Below are 18,669 nucleotides of genomic sequence, written 5' to 3'. Positions count from 1 at the left end.
TAGAAAGGACAGATTTTTCAGTTTTGGTAAGCGTGTGTGTGGAGAGATTGATGATATTTGAGGGTTGGTTGCTGCTTTCAGTTTCATCAAGTCTGAGATTGGAATGTTGTACGGTGTTGGTGTTGCTCCTCTGATGGTTGTTTTGTGGCTGGGAAAGGTGCTCCTGGAGTAATTTGTTCCATTTCTGCTTTTTATGTTGGATGACTGTTGTAGAAAAATTTCTGTAGTCTCTTTGTGTCCATTGTATAATATTAGGGAAGATATCTGGATTTTTCCCTTTTAAGTTGTAGCAGGTGGTGATTTCCTTTCTGAGCTGGTCTCTTTTGGAGTAGATTAGGTGAAGAAGATGATTTCTAATTTTCTCTGAAGTTTTCCTGCATAGCGGTGAAGCATACTTGGAGTTGTGTGCAGTAATCAGAGGATTGTGGATGTTTAATCCTCTGGGAACAAAGTTGTGTTTCTTGCATAGGCTTAGAAAATATATGTCTCTTGAGTTTAGCTTCTTTTTCATGTTGTACAGTTTCCATTTCAAGTGGCAGAATTTAATATCTTCCATGTTACAGGGTGTAGGTTGTAGCCGTGTCGGTCTAAGGACATAGGCAGACAAGGCTTTTTGGGTGAATCTGATATCTTTTATTAGACCAACTTAAATAGTTGGAAAACATGTTCTTAGCAAGCTTTCGGGTCTATTTTAACGGACATTTTCATTGTCAATAGTTTTCACTACACTAAGCCTTAAACTAGCTAGTCCAGTATTCCAAGGGGATTATTTCTTCCTTCTCTTTTCCTTATGAATAAAGAAAGGAAAAAGATAATTGATGTTGGCATTATTACCTGTGGGGAGGCCAATACCTAACCCCAAATTTTGCTGTATTTGCTATGAGAAGCCCAGCGAACATTCATGGACCCCTGGCATCTATAAGAAGAGGTAGATATATTCAATAAGTTAGTGATCCTCAGTTTATAGAGCCCCACCCCCCCCTTTTTTTTTTTAGGAGAAACCTACATATGGAATCATGAAAACTTCTCCCACTATGTCACAAAACACTTATGTGGTCTCTAGTACATGCAGAAGTTTCCTCAAACACACACAAATACTGGTTTTGGATCAGAGGCAGCTTCATTTTATGTAATTCAGAAGTCTGTTTACTAGTTACACAAAATAGTTCTTGCAAGTTCAAACAAGGACATTCTGGACTCGAACATAGTGTTGTTTTTTTAACCTTATAAGAAGACGTTTTGTTTCTCTAGCTCATAGATCTGTCTAAATATGGGGACGTTTCCAATAAAGGTTTTCAAAACACTGTTATGGGATTATCCTAGAATGCTCAGAATTTTACCCAAGAACAGAAGCAAAACATTTTTTACCAGCTCTAGTTTAATGTTGTGGACACCAGGAGCAAACATTTGGGAGATCTGCTGTCATTTGAAAGTTCAGAAACCCTCACCCAACTCCCAAGAAATCTTACTCAGGAAGCTGCTAGTGTTATTGCAAAAGGCAAATGGTAAAAGGAAAGCAAAAGGTATACGACTTGGTAGGAAAAATAAATGCAGCAAGATTCACTAGGCAAAACACTTTTAACAGATAAGTAAATGATACTGCACACTGAATAACTGTTTACCTCACTGGCATCATACTTGTTCTAGAGTAATCCCTGTCAGCTGTCTGCTTTCAGTCTAGCCACAGCGTCACTCAGTAATGCTAAGCAGTTTGCAAGGACAATACAGTGTCTAGAAAAGGCTTAATATTTGCAAATGCATGTTCTAGCAAATTTACCTGCTCCAGGTATGATCTTATTGATGACAGGGAAACTGTCAAAGCTTTGCTATGAACTGGTTTGATGTGGTGCACATTCTATAGAGCAGGATAATAAAGGCTATCCCCCTTAAAATATATATATTGAAAGTATGAGGAAACTTTGTGAACATACTTTGATCACAGGCCTGTTGAAATCAAAATAGAGAAAGTGTATCCTGAGATGGAAACCTAGCTGACTCTTAGTAGCTGCTGCAGTCACTTATTTCCCCACTCATATGACTTATGTAAAAAGAATTGATGACACTAGTTTGCTTACCATGTGTGGGTAGTGTGGGGGAGTCTCCCCCTGTGTTCCCAGGGAGGGTCAAATCTATCCACACTTGCATTACCTTCATATTCTTGACCTTTCCTCTAGTATTCACAGCTGACATTAGTTATTTCTAGCCGTTACCCACTACAAAAGGAAAGCAAGGGTAGGGAAACAGAATAGTTGCAATTATTCAAATATACAGCGTATAAGCAACTGGTCATAGACAAGAAGCCAAAATAAGCCCCACACTCGCTGGGCATGTCTACATGAGATGTTTATGTCACAACCCAGTGATTTTGGTGCCTCGGCACAATGGAATTTTCTTGCCACATGAGAGCCTCTTGCACAGCGAGGGTTTCTGTTGCAGCAGAAGAACCTCGGTGCAAGAGAGTTCCCGCCAATTTGCAGGGTGCATTTCTTCTTTGCAGCACAGAAATGCACGGTGCAAAGAGTTCCTGCTATTCGAATGCAAATTTGTGGCCCGCTATTGGCCAGTGCTAAATTATTCACACATGGCGGCTAGTAATTGGCTTGCTAACTGTTTAAAATCCCGTGCGACTTCCGCCCAAGTTGAAGAACTTTGAGCATGCTGCAGAGTGCCTCTAAAGAGATCTGACTTGCGGCTAGCTGATCGATAGACTGATCACCTATCGATCCTTCTTCCCGTCGCCGAGCGCAATCCCAGACATACCCTTTTCCCGCCGGCTTCGAATTGCAGACGGATTAACTGGCTTGGGCCTCGCCAGCTGGAACAACTCACATAGTTGTTCAGACGACCGGACCATCTGCGTCGCAACTACAGGCGGCGTAAGTAAACGTTTTTGCAACCATTAAACCTTGTCTGCCTCTCCATTCACCAGCCCGCCCAAACGAACGAGCAATTTCTTAATCACCTCAAGTCAGCTCTGGCCGGTCGAGACAGTTTACTGCAGAGCTAATTAGAGCCGCAGTAAAGTCACTGTGTCTACACATGTGGCCCTATTAGGTCGCAGTAAACTAATTAACTCTGCCATAGGTTAGTACTTGTAAATACAAGTCCTATCCTGCAAAAGCATTCTTTAGTGTGCAGCACCACATGTGTAGATGCTGACTGGGCTGGCTGGGGCACAAGGGTGCTTCATTGTAGAAGCTGCATGCTAGCTAGGTCTGCACTGGAGCACGCTTGTGTGCCAGCTAGCCCCTCCAGAGCGCACTGAGCCAGGTAGGAGCACTTCTGGGTTGGCAGGCTGACCACAAGGGCCCCTTGCCAGTTGGGGCTGCTCCGACTCAGTTCAATATGCTGTAGTCCTGGGTGCATCTGTAAATGCAGCGCCTGGGAGCTACACTCCAGTGCGATATGCACCACAGTTAATCAGTTTGCATTAATTGCATGTGTAGATGCACCCACTGTGTTACATTTTGCTTGTTTATGTGGATTATAACAAAGCTTTAATTCCTGAGTGTACATTGTTGTACTATATTATATTCTTAGATTATATATAGTCTTGGAAAAATTTGATTTTTTTTTCAGCAAACATTGATAAATGTCAATTTTACCTCATACTCACAGACTGATGAAAAAATATTGAAATTAATAGAAAAGGATGCAAGAAAAATAGTGGCTGATAGAGTGTCTGATGACAGGGGGTGCAGTCCTACAGAACAGTGCTGACTGTAGTTTGGACTGCAACTCCCAGAAACCCCAGGGGATTGGGAATAAAGAAAGAGGAAGTGACAAAGTGAACAAAGGAGCTACAGGTGAGTGTAACCAGAACTAATGGAAGCTCTGCTGCTCAGCTGGTGGCAATCCTACAGTAGTTAGGTTTGTCACAGCAGGCAGTTAAATTGCACAATCCTAAAAATTAAAATCAATAAACTAAATACTTAAAAATAAAACATTTATATTATCTGTCAACATTATTTTTAAAAAATTAAAATAAAATTACGCCAAGCCTAAATATATAACTAGACTTATTTTTTTCTTGGCAATATATTTAAATACATTGTTAAAAGGGAGAAGTATTTTGAAAGTCCCACTTAGGATGCTATCAGAGCTACATCAGATTTTTTTAATTGGGCTTTATTTACATGCTTAAGGGACTGATTGCTGCTTCTGCATCTGTTTAATGACCTGCTATCCCAGGTGGGCTAAATACACCCCATGGGCCAGATCTGGCCCACTGGGCCCCTACAAAATTCAGAAAATTGATATCATCTGCTCCTGGCTGCCTGTCAAAGATCACAGGAGCCAGGGGCAGTAGGACCCAGGGGGAGCTGGCAGAAGCCAGCAACAAAGCCAGCTTGGCCATTCCTTACCCCCAGCCCCCTCACCCAGAAGCCTCTGCCTGCCCCAGCTTTCACTGCTTCCCTGTATACCTGCTCCAGCACCACGTGGCCCCAGGCTGCATTGCTGGGTCGCAGGAGCATGGGGGCGCACCAGTACTCCAGGGCCAGGAGCAGGAGGGATGGGTATGGGTATGTGTGTGTGTGTGTGTGTGTGTGTGTGTGTGTGTGTGTGTGCGCGCGCGCGCGCACAGTGAGGGAAGGGGGAGAGAGAGAGTATTCATAGGGTGAGTCCCACAAGCACACCCTGCCAGACACGCATACCCCCACATCCCCTCACACATCCCAGCCACCCTTTCCCCCGACAAACCCCATACCCACCCACACCCCACACATCCACACATCCCCACATGCTTCCTCACCCCATCCCCCTCACAAACCCCCCACACACACCCGTACCCTCCCCCATGGACCCACAGCCCCCCACAAACCTATACCCACCCTCCATGCCCCCCAGTATACAAGAGTAAGACTTCATTTTAAGTTATTGTGCAATCACCTCTATGTACACTACACAAATGCATGTACATCAAGACAAAAATATTTTTAAATCAAATTAATGAATGTTGTAAATGACTGTAGAATATAATTTGGTAGTTTTCTGGCAAAACCCCTTGCCCGAAACTACTCCTGAGGGCAAGGGGAGGGACTTCTGGTGGCAAAGATTGGGGGGTAGGGGGCAGGACTTCTGGTCCCAAGATGGTGACCAGGAGACAGGGCACCTGTCGGGAGGCAGGGCTATCCATGTGGCCCTCAACAGCTTGCCAAAACTCAGTAAGTGGCCCCCCGCCTGAAACAATTGCCTGCCCCTATGCTATCCTATTAATCATGGGAAAAGATTTTTAGTTTCTTAACTCTTTTTTATTTCTATCAGAAGACAGCTGTAAAAGGAAAGGTTAACCATAAAGTCAGTATGAATATCAGGTCATATAACATTTCAATAAAAGACAGATCTGGGGGGAAAAAGTGTGATAAAAAAATGAATCCCGATCTGGTAGAAACAGCATGTGTTCTTCAATATCAACAACTAAGTGGTCACTGGCAAGTTGCCTAGATATTTTGAATTTTAAATTCCAGATGCAAAATCTGGCAGTTATGGCATTCCACTATTGTCTCTGTATCCATAAACTAATAAGCAGAATAAAATGAAGCATAAATATAGTGCTTTCATCTGTGTTAGATTATTTTCTGCTAATGTTACCTAACTCTATTATTAACTGAAAAAAATAACTGATATTTCCTTCAGTTCAACAAACTGAAGTTTCAAAATCATTTTTAAAAGGATGACCAGGGAGAGAAAGTCATTCCCTCTCTAATTGCATGGTCAATTATGTGATCGTTAACTTAGCATTGTCTTCCAAAATGTTGCCCTTCTAGGATGATAAGATATGGTATAGTTTTAATCGTTTTATAACTTTATATATCAATGAAAGCAATGGGATTGAAACCACTTATCCAAAACAGAGTGAAGTGTAGCATTGTGCAACATGAAGCATAACAGGTAAATAAGAGACATGCTATTTGTTATGAGTGACCTGGACCCTTGGCTGGCTAGCTCAAAATCTAGGTGAATAACCAAATCCCATATAGTGTATTGTCCCTCTTCATGGCACAAGCCTCAGAATATTGCACGCTAGACTACAGAATGTTGCAACTGTATAATATTATATTGCTTGGCTGTATAGTACAAAACTCAAAATAATTGCTGCAATTTAATTTCAACTGTAGTTGCTAATCACTTCATTTTCCATAACAAAGTAGGTCACAAGCACATGTATTAAAAATGAAAGACATTAAAGATTCTGCTTCAGACATCTCCCCAAACTGATGGTTAAACTGACAGGCAGTTTGGACTGCATTTTGAAGTTCTCACACTGCATCCTTGTAGATATTAGTCCATTTTTCATCTGCCACTAAAGCAGCTACCAACAAGCAACTATCAACTCACACATGGAATAGCACATTGCTTTGGTAGGATAGTGCTAAGAACAGCCATGTCTGGTGGAGCAAGTTTTTAACGAGAGGAATGTTGTGAATAACACTAAGCCATAGTGGAAAGAGGAAGCTCACTGTGCTTGCCATACTGGAAAGCCCACACTGGAAAGCCCATTGTGTTTGCCATACTAGAAAGCCCAAATTCCACCAAAGCTGCTTCTGTAGGGCCAGCAAGCTATTTGCTGCTGTGTAGCAATGGGCCTCTCCAAAGGAAGCTGCTATATGGGCAAGTAAAAGAAAGTGTACTGTACACCACATGTTTACATTGTGCTGTACAATTCAGTATGTTAAAAGCATCCTAATTATTTGACGTTAAAAGGGGGCACTACCTTATGGCCAGAAATTTGTGCAAGCTTCTTAAAGCTTAAGGCAATATTATTGTGTTTATAATAAATTACATGCTGCCATCCTATTACGAATCCATAGATAAATTTTACCCATATGTGAGAAGTACAAACACTAAGCAAATACAGCCTGAGGCTAAGGACAAAGGAACACTTGTAGCAGCTTCAAAAGAGAAGGGGCGGGGGCAGCTGCTGCTCTGGAGGGTGCAACAGCTGTTATATAGTAACCCTTATGTGTATATGAGCTGGCATATAAATTACACAAGTGAACTAAAGCACCCCAACTTTGACACTGGATGGAGCAGGGTTAAAGTTGTGTAGTGAAATTGCTCCTTGTATCCCTACTGGTTCACACACCTTTAACAGTGACAGCATAGCAGCCCCTGTGCTATCCCAACCAGCAACTCCCCGTCCCCTTTTGAGGCCGCTACAAGTGTATGTTTGTCCGTATCCAGAACAATACGCTGTAACATTCAAAATTTGGATTTGCAACTGTGTTTTTTCAACACAAATGTCTTCAGAGAAACCCTATTCCTAGCTTTGAGAAAGTTCAGTATAGGAACAAATGAGTAAATTACTCTGGAATCAGAACAAGATACTAGGGAACAGAGAAAGCACAGACTTGCATCTAAGTCCCAGTATGGTCCAAGTGTTGTACCTTTGCAGCACAGACCAATGAAAACCTCCTGTGGCCAGTTCTAAAAAGGTCAAGATCATTATCAAATACAAATTCTGCTGGCACACTAGGTCATACTGATCTGCCAGAATCTGGGCCTGGAGTGCTTTTTCATTCTGGGTAATTCAGCATCTAGTAGCATTTGATGCTTCCTGATCCAGAATGCATTCTCTTCACCATAAAAGTTCTAGTGCTTTTTAACTAGTAGTACTGGTTCAAGGGGACTTAATGTTTGAAAACTGTTTTAGTGATCTCATTTTACACTCTTTAAAATAACATATTAAGTTTTTGGAGGCTAGCTTACCACCTTCAAATACTTTTTCCATTATCATCTCAGTAAACCCTTTAGATTTTCAAACCTGTGTTGACTTATCAACTTAAAATAGGAATATATTCCACATAGTTTCCATCCACCACATCCTACAGTATGAATATAGAGTGTTAAGTGAAACCTCAGATAGTTTTGGATCTGAAAGAGGTTTCATGTGAGCAAATCATAAAACACAAGCAGTACTTCCTGCAAGGAGAAGTGGAGACATCCTTTGCCAAGAACTACCCAAACGATTCCTTTCATTATGGTTTTTCAATTCATGTGCTTCCTCTGAAGTAAAGGAAGACTGGACAATTGCTATAATCAACAGCACATTTCAGCAGTTCTACACTGGAAAACTACATCAGAGTAATTTAATATGAAAAAAGAGGGAAATTTATTTTTAATATTTCATGAAAGCATGGCATTTTTCAAACTAAAAAAGATAGAGTCAATTTACTTTTCATATTTTTAAAAATTGCTTAAGGAAAAAAAATCCATCCCTGATTGCCAAAAGGTTGCCAAAACTTTTTTTCCCCTTCACCATTCCACAGACAGATATACATTTTAAAACATGCACTGAAATTTTTCTTTCAAATGTAATTGCATGTCCAGACTGAGTAAACTACATGCACAATTTCCTAGTGCTTAATTTTAACTTTTTCACACAGTATTTTTTTATGTGTAGCTTAGACTGACTTTTTTTCTATTTAAAACTTAGCCTATATACCAGCCTCTTACTGGGGGGTTGCTCACATATTCTGGGCATCTGAAATGAGTTTCAAATTCTGTATGTTCTGTAGCATGTACAGCACTCTGGAATGTCTTGAACATGGGAAATGTAAGTTTAGAGGTAATACTGTTAGATTCAAATGTGCTTTTATTTTTATGATAAGCTTGACTGCAGTAGAACATGTACCGTATTTGATAAGCTTCCTACCATTAATCTCAAAGCAGACTGAATCAATTAACAACATTCGTTGCTGCTTTCCTCTCATAATTTTGAGCCATCCATTTTAAAAGCAGAATTAAAACACTGCATTTTTCTACAGATTCAATAATGAACTGTGTATCATAAATGTACAAGGCATCTTACAAAGGATTTATAGTCTACAGGCACTAACTGGTACATTGAAGAAACAGAGCGAGTGATGTGTACCTTTGGCTTCATGGAACATATGGGTTTAAAAAGTGATTTGAATGAAGAGACAGGAAGGTGGATTAGGCTGCATGCATAATGGAGCACTGCATGCTGAGTGGAAGAGGTTTACTGTTAAACCAAACGAAAGATTTAAAGAAGTCATAGTTATGATGTTCCTTGTTGGTTGCTCCTTCTTTATTATTTGATGTATGCTGCAATGAAGGCTTTTCCTAAAATCATAGAGATAACTTACAGGGAAATGCAAGCATTATTTGTACAAAAGTGAGTTTTCTTGGGAACAGCCTGTAATTTTAGAATGTAGTTAAGTGTAATCAAAATATAAGCGGCAGTAGTAGTTCAAACCTAAGCCTAGATACTGCAATCTTACTCAGGGAAAACTCCAATTTGGCCTTTAAGCTTTACATTTATATGGTATTGTTACCAATTTTTGCCCCAGTATATTGAGCTGTTGAGTGCAGTGAAAACAGGAAATAAGAACAGACAAGCAAGAAAAGAAGTGCAAAATACTGTTAAATGTGCTGTGTAATGATTTGACAAGACATGTTTAAAGGGAAGCTTATTTAACAGAAGCTGAGTCATGTCTACATGAACTGGTTTCTATTCCCTCTGAGTCATCTCAGTACTGACATATCCCTCTAGTTGCCAAGATAATTTAGAGCAGCTGTTTATAGCAATCATCCCAATAGCTTGCAAGACTGGGTTTCTCGCAACTTCTTAGTAATTCTAGCAGGAAACAGGGCTGGGGGGGGGATGGGGGCAGGGGGTGTGGAGCTCAATCTCCAAAGCTCAGATACTATCATTTTTCTTTAAGCAAGCACTTGGTTTACACAGGTTGCATCTTTCCCCCACTCTCCAGAGGCTGAATCTCCTGGACAATCTGTGTACAATCAAAGCTCTTAATAAACTTATCCATCCAAGAACACTTTAATGCACAGACTAATTTATCCTCCTCCCAGCTTTGCCCAGTAGATGACTCTAAGTGTAGTTATCCCCATTTGACATGGGGAGGGACCAAGGAAAGAGAAGAAGGTAACTCACCCAGGCTGCACAACAAATCTGTCAGAAACAAAACTACACCTCCTTACATCCTGGCTTCTAGCACTTGCAGCACGTTTCCAGACAAATACTTAGCCATTCCAGATATAGACGGGTGGCTTACTTTTGAAGGAACAGATTGATCCAGCTGTAGGCTGGACTTCGATGCTGAGAGTTGTTTACAGAAACACAGCAGGAAAAACAAGTTCAGTAAGGCTGAAAGCCAAAAGAAACAGATGTAATGAACTGAGGCAGATGCATATAATATGGTACAAGTATTAAAAAAAACAAAAAACAAAGGAAGCCCACACCAAACACAGTATGCAATTAAAAATATGTCATCATCAGATCCTGGCTCTCATAAACTTTGTCTTTTGTTTTGTGATTTCACTTATACTAGGCATACTGATGGTACGTGTAAGGAGGTTGCTCTCAGCTGACCTTAGGGATTGCAACAAGGAGAAGGCAGTCCCTTATGTGCATAGGGCCCAGAGTGCTTAGGGCCTTAGGTCAAAACCAGCATCTTGAACTATGCCCAAAGCCAGTACACACTCTGGAGCACTGGAGTTATGTGCTCCTGACAACCCACCCCCATCAGAGAACAGGCCACCGTGTTCTGCACCAGCTGCAGACACTTCTCAAGGGCAGCACCACACAGAGTGCATTCCAGTAGTCTCGCCTTACGGTTATGGAGGCACGGATGAGAGCAGCCAGACAAGACCCTGAAAAAGTGCTGCAGCCTTCTCACCAGACAAAGTTGGTGAAAAGTGCACCTACTCATGGGCACCACCTGAAGATCCAGGTGCAGCAGAGGATCCAGAAGTATCCCACAGCTGTGAACCCTAATGACAAGGGAAGGCTGAACCCAACAATTGAGAAAAACATGCAGTGCAATGTGGAGAAAAGTTTAAGAAGATGAACAACAGCATGTATATTAAAGGACATAAAACTAGGAGGCCAACCTCTCCCCCAACACTTCTCAAAAGCAAACCCTACAATTTTTTGGGGTCTGTTTCATGATTTCTTAATGCTTGGATTTGGCAATACTGAATATTTTATTTTGTCTATGGTCTTAGGTTCATATTTTTATTATGGCCAATGAATATATATGAGAAAAGTTATGTAATCATCTCAAGTAGAGATGAGAATGTCTCTTTAATAATAAAATACATAGAACTTATATATCAGGAACTGAGGGCCTGTTGGATCTTGCTTGAAATCATGAGTTTCTCAATATGTAAAATTATTTTAATTTCATTTTTTTAAATTGTGACAGCTTGGGGACTTTGTGGAGTTTTAGCCACATTCAGGTATGTTTGATACTTTAAAAACTTGGTAACAATACCTCTTTCCTTGTCTAAGGTGGGATCACTGGCTATCCCTTTCAGACATCAGACCCAAACTCTCTGACACTTCCATTTCTTTCCCTAGATAAAAAGCTTAACTTCCAATAACAAGATTTTTTTAACCTAGCATCTGTTGTGTGGTTCTTCTCATCCCTTCAAGATATAATCTGAACAGCAATGTGTCCTACTGTTTGGAGTATGACACTGAAAGAATGATTTTTGCTTCTGAAATTACTTGACAATTCTAGCAATTCTGCCTACTTTTAAAGACAGAAGCCATTTCGGTTTCACTATGTATCGTAATCCTCTTCAAAACCACAAGAAAAGAGCATATTTTCACTTTTCATATCATTGTCTCCTATCTGCAAATGGATCAAAACACTGCGAGTGTTGAGGAGAAAGGAAATACGTGGCATTATGCTACTTCTTTCCAGCAGGGGATCAAATCAATATCAGGACTTCCCTCACTTGTACTTGTGAGGGCATTGTCAGCCTTTCTTGTATTTTTAATCTGCCTCTCAGTATATTTGGTATTTCTCTTAAAATCCAAACTCATGGATTAGGGGATGAGACTCTCATGAATATGTCTACTTTTTATTCTAAAGTAAAAGCAAACAAGTTTCTAACCCTTATGTTTGTGGAGAGATGCCTGAAAATAAAACCTCAAAGACTCTACAAACACAAGGCCAAAAGGCAAAGAACCATGCAGCATTTAAAATCCCATGATTTTAAAGTACCTTGGCTGGCAATACTGCTCAAGAAACAGCTATGCTGGCAAGTGCTTTGTGCTCTGGTTCTCCCCCTGGTACGCCAGTATACATTCTTCTCTCTCTCCAGCCGATTGAGAAATGGCCCCACATACCCAGAAGGGCAGAAGAATAGACTGGAATAGTGAAGTAGCCCTTCCATGGACCTCATCATTAAGCCCAAATTACCTACCCTTAGATATTCAATTTTGTCAAAAGATAAATATATTCTTTTGTGTGTGTGTGTGTGTGTGTGTGTGTGTGTGTAGAAAGAGAGAGAGACCTGTATACATACATAGCGAGCGTGTGTGTGTGCATGTGTATAAAAATCACTATATATGTACACAAATGGACATACATACATACATATTCCATATTATATATATACAGAATATATATATATGGAATATGTATGTATGTCCATTTGTGTACACATATAGTGATTATATAGATCTATATATAGATAGATATAAATATAGATATTTGTTTCCTTCCAGCATATGAAAAGTATGCAGTCTATCAAATGACTGTCACAGCTCCAGATACCAATGACCTTGTACTACATATCTGAAGAGGAAGCTGGTAGACTCATCAGTTCAGCACACTTTAAAATTGCTATTTATGAATTTACCTCCTTGGACCTTTAAAGTAAATATTATATTTTCTTTCAGTCTTCTGTTTGTCCTTCCTAATGATATATATAACCTTAGAAGCAATAAAATACTGTATCTCTAATGTAAATAAAACATGGTCCATATTATAATCTTCACAGCAACATTTTTCTTTTAAAAGGAAACAAGCAGAAATAGACATTCATTTTTTTATTAAAAATCCCTGCAGGATTCACAATTTCATAACCCTCTTGTTGTGAAACAAGCCAACAAAAGCCAGGACATTTACTGTCAAACATTGTTCCTGATCTATATTTTCATTTTTGGGGGGATTGCATATAAGGAAAAAATATTTTTCACAAGCAACAGTTCAGAACTCCTTCAGTTCAGAACCAGGTTTATGGTTAAATTGTATATGTAAAAAATATACGAGTCACAGGTTAATTTGTTATGGAGGTGAATCACTAAAGTGAGGAAATCACTTTATTTGAGAGAGCAGTTTGTAAATTGGGTTGTGCCAGGTTTAGGCCAGGTACAGACATTAAACTTTTACTAGTAAAAGTGATCAGAACCTGGTCTATACCCGTACACAGAACAGAAGTTCAGCACACAAAACCAGTCTATACCTATAACGGAACAGAAGTTTGGCACACATAGACTGGTTTAAAAATGGCAGAACCAGGTCTAAAATATGCACCCCCCAACCCCACATCCCAAAGGGTGAATGTGTGTTCTGTACTGGTCTAAACTATGCTGCTTATGGAAAACTATGTAACTTGGATCAATTCCGCCTTGGGCTTTTTGAATATCTATACCTAGCCAATGTATAAGTCAAATTTGAGTAAGGATAGAGGACAATTACTGAAAAGAATCCTACTGAGACTTCACTTCCCATAGGACACCTCTCTCGGGCTAAAAACAGACAACTGGTTTATTTCTTTCACAGAGTTTTGGGCCGCATCAAATCCAGACCTTACAGACCACCACGTCACTGTCCAGCATTAGCATTAAGTCCCGGTGAATTATTCAGATTAATACTTTGCCTTACAACAATCACAGCTAATTCGACTTAATTGCCATTTAAGCCTAGGTTTTGGTGCAAGTCATATCCTGGCCTAATTAAGGCTGCATCAAACCAGTTATATGTTTATAATGAGAGGGGAAAATCTAGTCCCAGTTTTTCCTTCATCTCCCAATTCAGTCAAAACTCTCTGTTAAAACAGTGAAAATATTAAGGAACCATATAAAATATACAATCATAGAAAATTAGGGCTGGAAGGGACCTCAGGAGGTCATCTAGGCCAACTCTCTGCTCAAAGCAGGACCATCCCCAACTAGATCATCCCAGCCAAGACTTTGTCTAGCTGCATCTTAAAAATCTCCAAGGATGGAGACTACAACTTCCCTGGGTAACTTGTTCTAGTGTTTTACTACTCTCCTTGTGAGAAAGTTTTTCCTTATATCTAACCTAAACTTCCCTTGCTGCAACTTGAGACCATTGCTCCTTGTTCTGTCATCTGTCACCACTGAGAACAGTCTAGCTCCATCCTCTTTGGACGCCCCCTTCAGGTAGTTAAAGGCTGCTATTAAAGTACGAGGGAGACACGTTGCTGTGCTATGGTGGGAGAAATTTCAGGGAAATTCTTATTGCTAGAAATGAACAGCTGTCCATTAGGGATGTGCAAAACGGGCCCTATTTGATTCTGACCCTTCTGGGTCTGCCAGGGAGTGCACGGGTGGGGGGCAGTGCCCCCCTGGCTCAGCGATTGGCTGAAGAGGAACCCCAGATGCCCCCCCCCCCGACCCAGGAGGCACCAGTCACTGAGCTGGAGGGGCATGGGAGGCCCCCCCCGTGCGCTCCCCGGCAGACCTGGAAGTGGACTGGAAGTGCTTCTGGTCCGCTTCTTGGTCTGACACCGAGCATGCTGGGGAGCCGCCCGTGTTTCTGTGGGATGCTACATCTGCCCCGGCACTGCAGCGTTCAGAGCCCCTGGTACCTAGAAGTATGTAGAAAAAACATTTAAAGCTGTATCTACGTCTGAATCGCCAAATCTGTCCAAATCTCTCTGAATAGATTCAGAGAGATTATAGGGTCCTCTGTTTCATTTCGAATTCAGAGATTCAACCACCAAATCGGGCCGAATCTCTGCCAAATCAAATCAGGGACCAAAGCTTCGTACAGCCCTACTGTCTATGACCATAAATCACAGAAGCTTCCAGCTGCCTCAGAATGAAAATAAAAATGATATGAAATTAAAAACAGACAAACCGCATGATCGCAGAAATCATAAGTAAGGATGTTGGGATTTAGTCCTAGCTTTTGTAATGGTCACTTTAGTCCATGAGTCATTTTCATTCAATAAATGTGGAAGCATTATTCCAACCTTCAGTGTATATATTTAATTATCTTGACGCACAAACAAGGAAGTAAACAAATCACAACCTTGTTTTTTTCAACCTTATTCAGAAAACAGAGAAAACATTTTCGCCAAATGAAAAAGGAACAATTTTGCCAGGAAAGAGGCTATTGGAAACAACAGCAGAAAATCTGTATAAGAAAACTCCTGCAGGAAACATAATTGATGTTGTTATTTGTACTTTATAACTTAGCAAAAAAACTTCAAATATTCAAAATTACTAGACTGACCCTAGCTACCTGGAAAAGTCTCAAGCAATGCTAACAGCAGTAACATTTTAAAATTTATATAGGAAATAGTATCCCAGTAATAACTAAAGTTAGGATTTACAAATCACAGATATAAATTACAAGAAGTGTTTTCCATTTAGATTTTAAAAATGGTCAGTGAACTGGTTAACCCGAGTTCTCTGCAGAGAGGATTCCATCAGAAGGAAGCCAGGTGTTGAAAACTATGGCTACTACCAACTAGTACCAGGTCATGATCACATGAACTTACATTCTGAAAAATGCACAAATCAGTTCCCAGTGACGATGAGTTGACAACACTTTAAAAAAAAATCAGCAACAATATGCATTTCCTAAAAAGACAAAATGGAGTAGAACAAGAGAAGCCCTAAAAAAACACTGTTAAAATAGATTTGTATTATATGGTAACATATATACCAGAGTTAATAAAAAGGCTGTAAGTGTTTCAGTGGACTTTAACTAAAACTCCTCCAGAAATAAATCAACCCCTTTAAAAGTCCTTAGTCATAACCAAGTCTTTGTGCGGGCCGGGAGCGACCCAAGCCCTTTTCCGTGCTGCACGCGGGCTGTGGCCAGCAGCCCGGGCACGCTCGATCGGAGAGGGAGGGCGATGAGCTGGAATTAGGCACAAACGCTTAGCGGTAGTTTTAAAGATTGTTTACTTACACCGAGATGGCAGTGGTGTAGGCTAGAAAACTTGCTTGAGTTGCGGTTACAGACACAGACAACACGGACGGTCGCGTGGAGTTTGCTAGGCTCCATGGAACAGAGCTCCGGATGCTCTGGGTGAACGAGCCACCAAAATCGGAATCGGAGATACGTCTTATAAAATTTGCGATCGAAGACGGGAAGAGGTGGGCAATGGATCAGGTCGCCAAGCTCCTCTGAATCTCACACAGGGTCTCTATTACCCTGCCGTGTATCCAGAGTCCCCACGAGATGGATGTGGAGTCCTCTTTGGCTTGGGCAGAAACTGCTCAAGCCTCTTATACGGCTAACAGGCCAATCGTCAGCCGCCACGTGGGAATAATTTAGAACTAGCCAATAGCGGGGAACGAATTTGCATACCGGTGGCGGGAACTCTTTTGCACCATGCATTCCTCTTGCAACTCGAGCAATGCACCCTGCAAAAGAAGCTGCAGAAAGGCGGGAAACTCATCCCTGCACCGGGGTTTTCCTCTGCAACAGGAAACTCTTCCGTGCAATGAAGCTGCAACTTGGCGGGGATAATTCTGGTGCCGAAGCACACACAAAATCATGCCTTTGGGTCATGACAGCCTTCACATGAAAAGTGATGGTATCCAGCAATCACCACACTATTCTTCCTAATTCACTGTTTCCCCACTATTTATTTTGCCCCTATATTCTATGAGCCAAAAAGAACATTAAGAATAACATTTTAATAAGTCAATCACAGAGAAATATTTCAGTCCTTAGAATTTTAAAATTCCCTTTCTTATTTGTCCAAACTTCTAGGACTTCTAGTTCGCAAAGAGAAGTGGCACAGGAAATATCAAATATATTGATCTTTTCCAGTAATATGTAGAGAGAGGGTTTTTTTAAAAAAAAAGCTTGTTTTACGTGGTTTAACCATATACATGGATCAGCAGTTTCTGTAGGAAGAGTAGCACATGGCAGGCAACTACTTCTAGGCTGTGCTATGGTAAACATTTCAATTCCACCTGAGGCCTTATTAAGCACATGTGGGCAGGAAGGAAAGAGTACCTAACAGAATCACTATAGACAGGAATTTTTAATAGAAGAAATTGGCCAACATTTTAAGGGCAGATGAATCTACCATAGTTAATACACAGCTTAGAATTTTAAACGACAATTAGTCTTTTTTCTTCTCTAACTTCTACTATGATTCAATTGTTACTCAGAAGCAAGAATGATATAGTAGCAAATGAATCACCACATTATATCCTGTAGCAATTTTGCTCTCTCTGGTAGCCTCCCATATAAGCAGCAAGGAATCCCAGCCTTTTTTAACCTTGTGAGAGATCCAGCTACAGTGACAGGTGAATGAATGTACATTATACTAGTGTATATTTTATCCTAAACTCTGATCTTGCAAAAATGTAACCTGTAGGCTTGTGCGAATAGGGAAGTATTCAATTCAGATTTGGATTCGGCTGATTCAAAGAACCATGATTCAATTCAGTGATTTGAATCACTGTCCACATTCGATCTGGCTGAATCAGAATCGGAGATCAGGCGCCAATTCAGAGATTTGAATCGTCTGAGGAGAGGCAGGCACAGCTGGGCGGCTGCAGATTCTCCCACGGCTCTTCTGGCTGTGCCTGCCTCTCCCTGGGTGGGGGGAGCTGTGGGAGAAGCCCCCATGGCTGCTCTGCCTGACCCCATCCCTAGACTAGTCTGAGCACTTAAAGAAGCAAAAACAAAAAACAAAAGCCCCACATTCACCAGCTGCAGCAGCGGCGACTGGGGCCTCTGGGCACTCATGGCAGAGCACCTCCATGTAGCAAGGGGCAGTGGGGGGCAGCAGGGATCACCCCCCACCTGTGCCCACGCAGCAGCTGCCCCATGGCATGGGTGCAACATGGCTCAGCAGGGCACCATGCGCTGTCTGGAAGCTGGGGCCATTGGGGCTGAGCACTGCTGGGCTCTGGCCGACACGTGGAGCTGCCCCAGCTCCCAGACAGTGCACGGCACCCTGCTGAGACATGCTGCACCCACAAGATGAGACAGCTGCCGCACGGGTACCAGGTGGAGGTGGCAATCCCCGCTGCCCCTGACTGTCCCACACTGCACAGCGGTGCTCTGCCATGTGCCCTCAGAGGCCTTGATCACCACTGCCAGATCTGGTGTGTGGGGGGCTTTATTTTTTTTTAAACTGCTTGGAGGAGACTGGGGCCAGGTGGAAGGGGCACATCAGGGGCAGGGCTGGAGATTGGGGAGCAGGAGCTGTGTAAGGTGGGCTCTGTCATGTGGCCCCAGAGCCCCCACAGCCCCTGCTACAGCCTGTGAATGCAGGGCTTTTGTTGTGCGTGTGTGCTGGGGCCAGGCGGGGCAGCCATGGGAGCTTCTCCCATGGCTCATCCGGCTGTGCCAGCCTCTGCAGCTTGCTCCGGATGGCAGCAGGGCATACCCCCCGCTCCCAGCGCTACCTCACCTGCATCAGCGCTGGGAGCGGGGGCTCTGCCCTGCTGCTGCTTACCCCCTTCTGCCCAGAGTGAGCCTGCATCCCACCCACCCCAGCTGGGCAAGCAGCAGCAGAGCACAGCCCCCACACCCAGTGCTGCCACACCTGCATCCCCATCTCACCTCCCTGAGTAACGCGCCCCCACACACAGCTTGTCCCAGTCCCAACCCCAATCCCTCCCTCCCCCATGCCCCTTCCTTCTCCCCTCCCCCAACCCACAAC

The 18,669-nt window shown here is 42.0% G+C and overlaps 1 long non-coding RNA gene across 2 annotated transcripts; it reads right to left on the bottom strand.

Annotated features, from left to right (window-relative positions):
• LOC112550800 lies at positions 1–10,141 on the bottom strand. Of its 2 annotated transcripts, none has more exons than XR_003094809.1 (3): positions 9,917–10,141; positions 2,076–2,213; positions 1–587 (listed from the first exon to the last, which is right to left on the bottom strand). It is a non-coding gene; the product is annotated as an uncharacterized LOC112550800 (long non-coding RNA). The 2 variants fall into 2 exon arrangements; XR_003094808.1 differs by having other exon boundaries at positions 566–787.
• Between the last annotated feature and the right edge of the window lie 8,528 nt (positions 10,142–18,669).

This window comes from Alligator sinensis, unplaced genomic scaffold (assembly GCF_000455745.1).
Source record: "Alligator sinensis unplaced genomic scaffold, ASM45574v1 scaffold545_1, whole genome shotgun sequence".
NCBI lineage: Eukaryota > Metazoa > Chordata > Crocodylia > Alligatoridae > Alligator > Alligator sinensis.
This window is presented reverse-complemented; position numbering and strand designations above follow the sequence as displayed.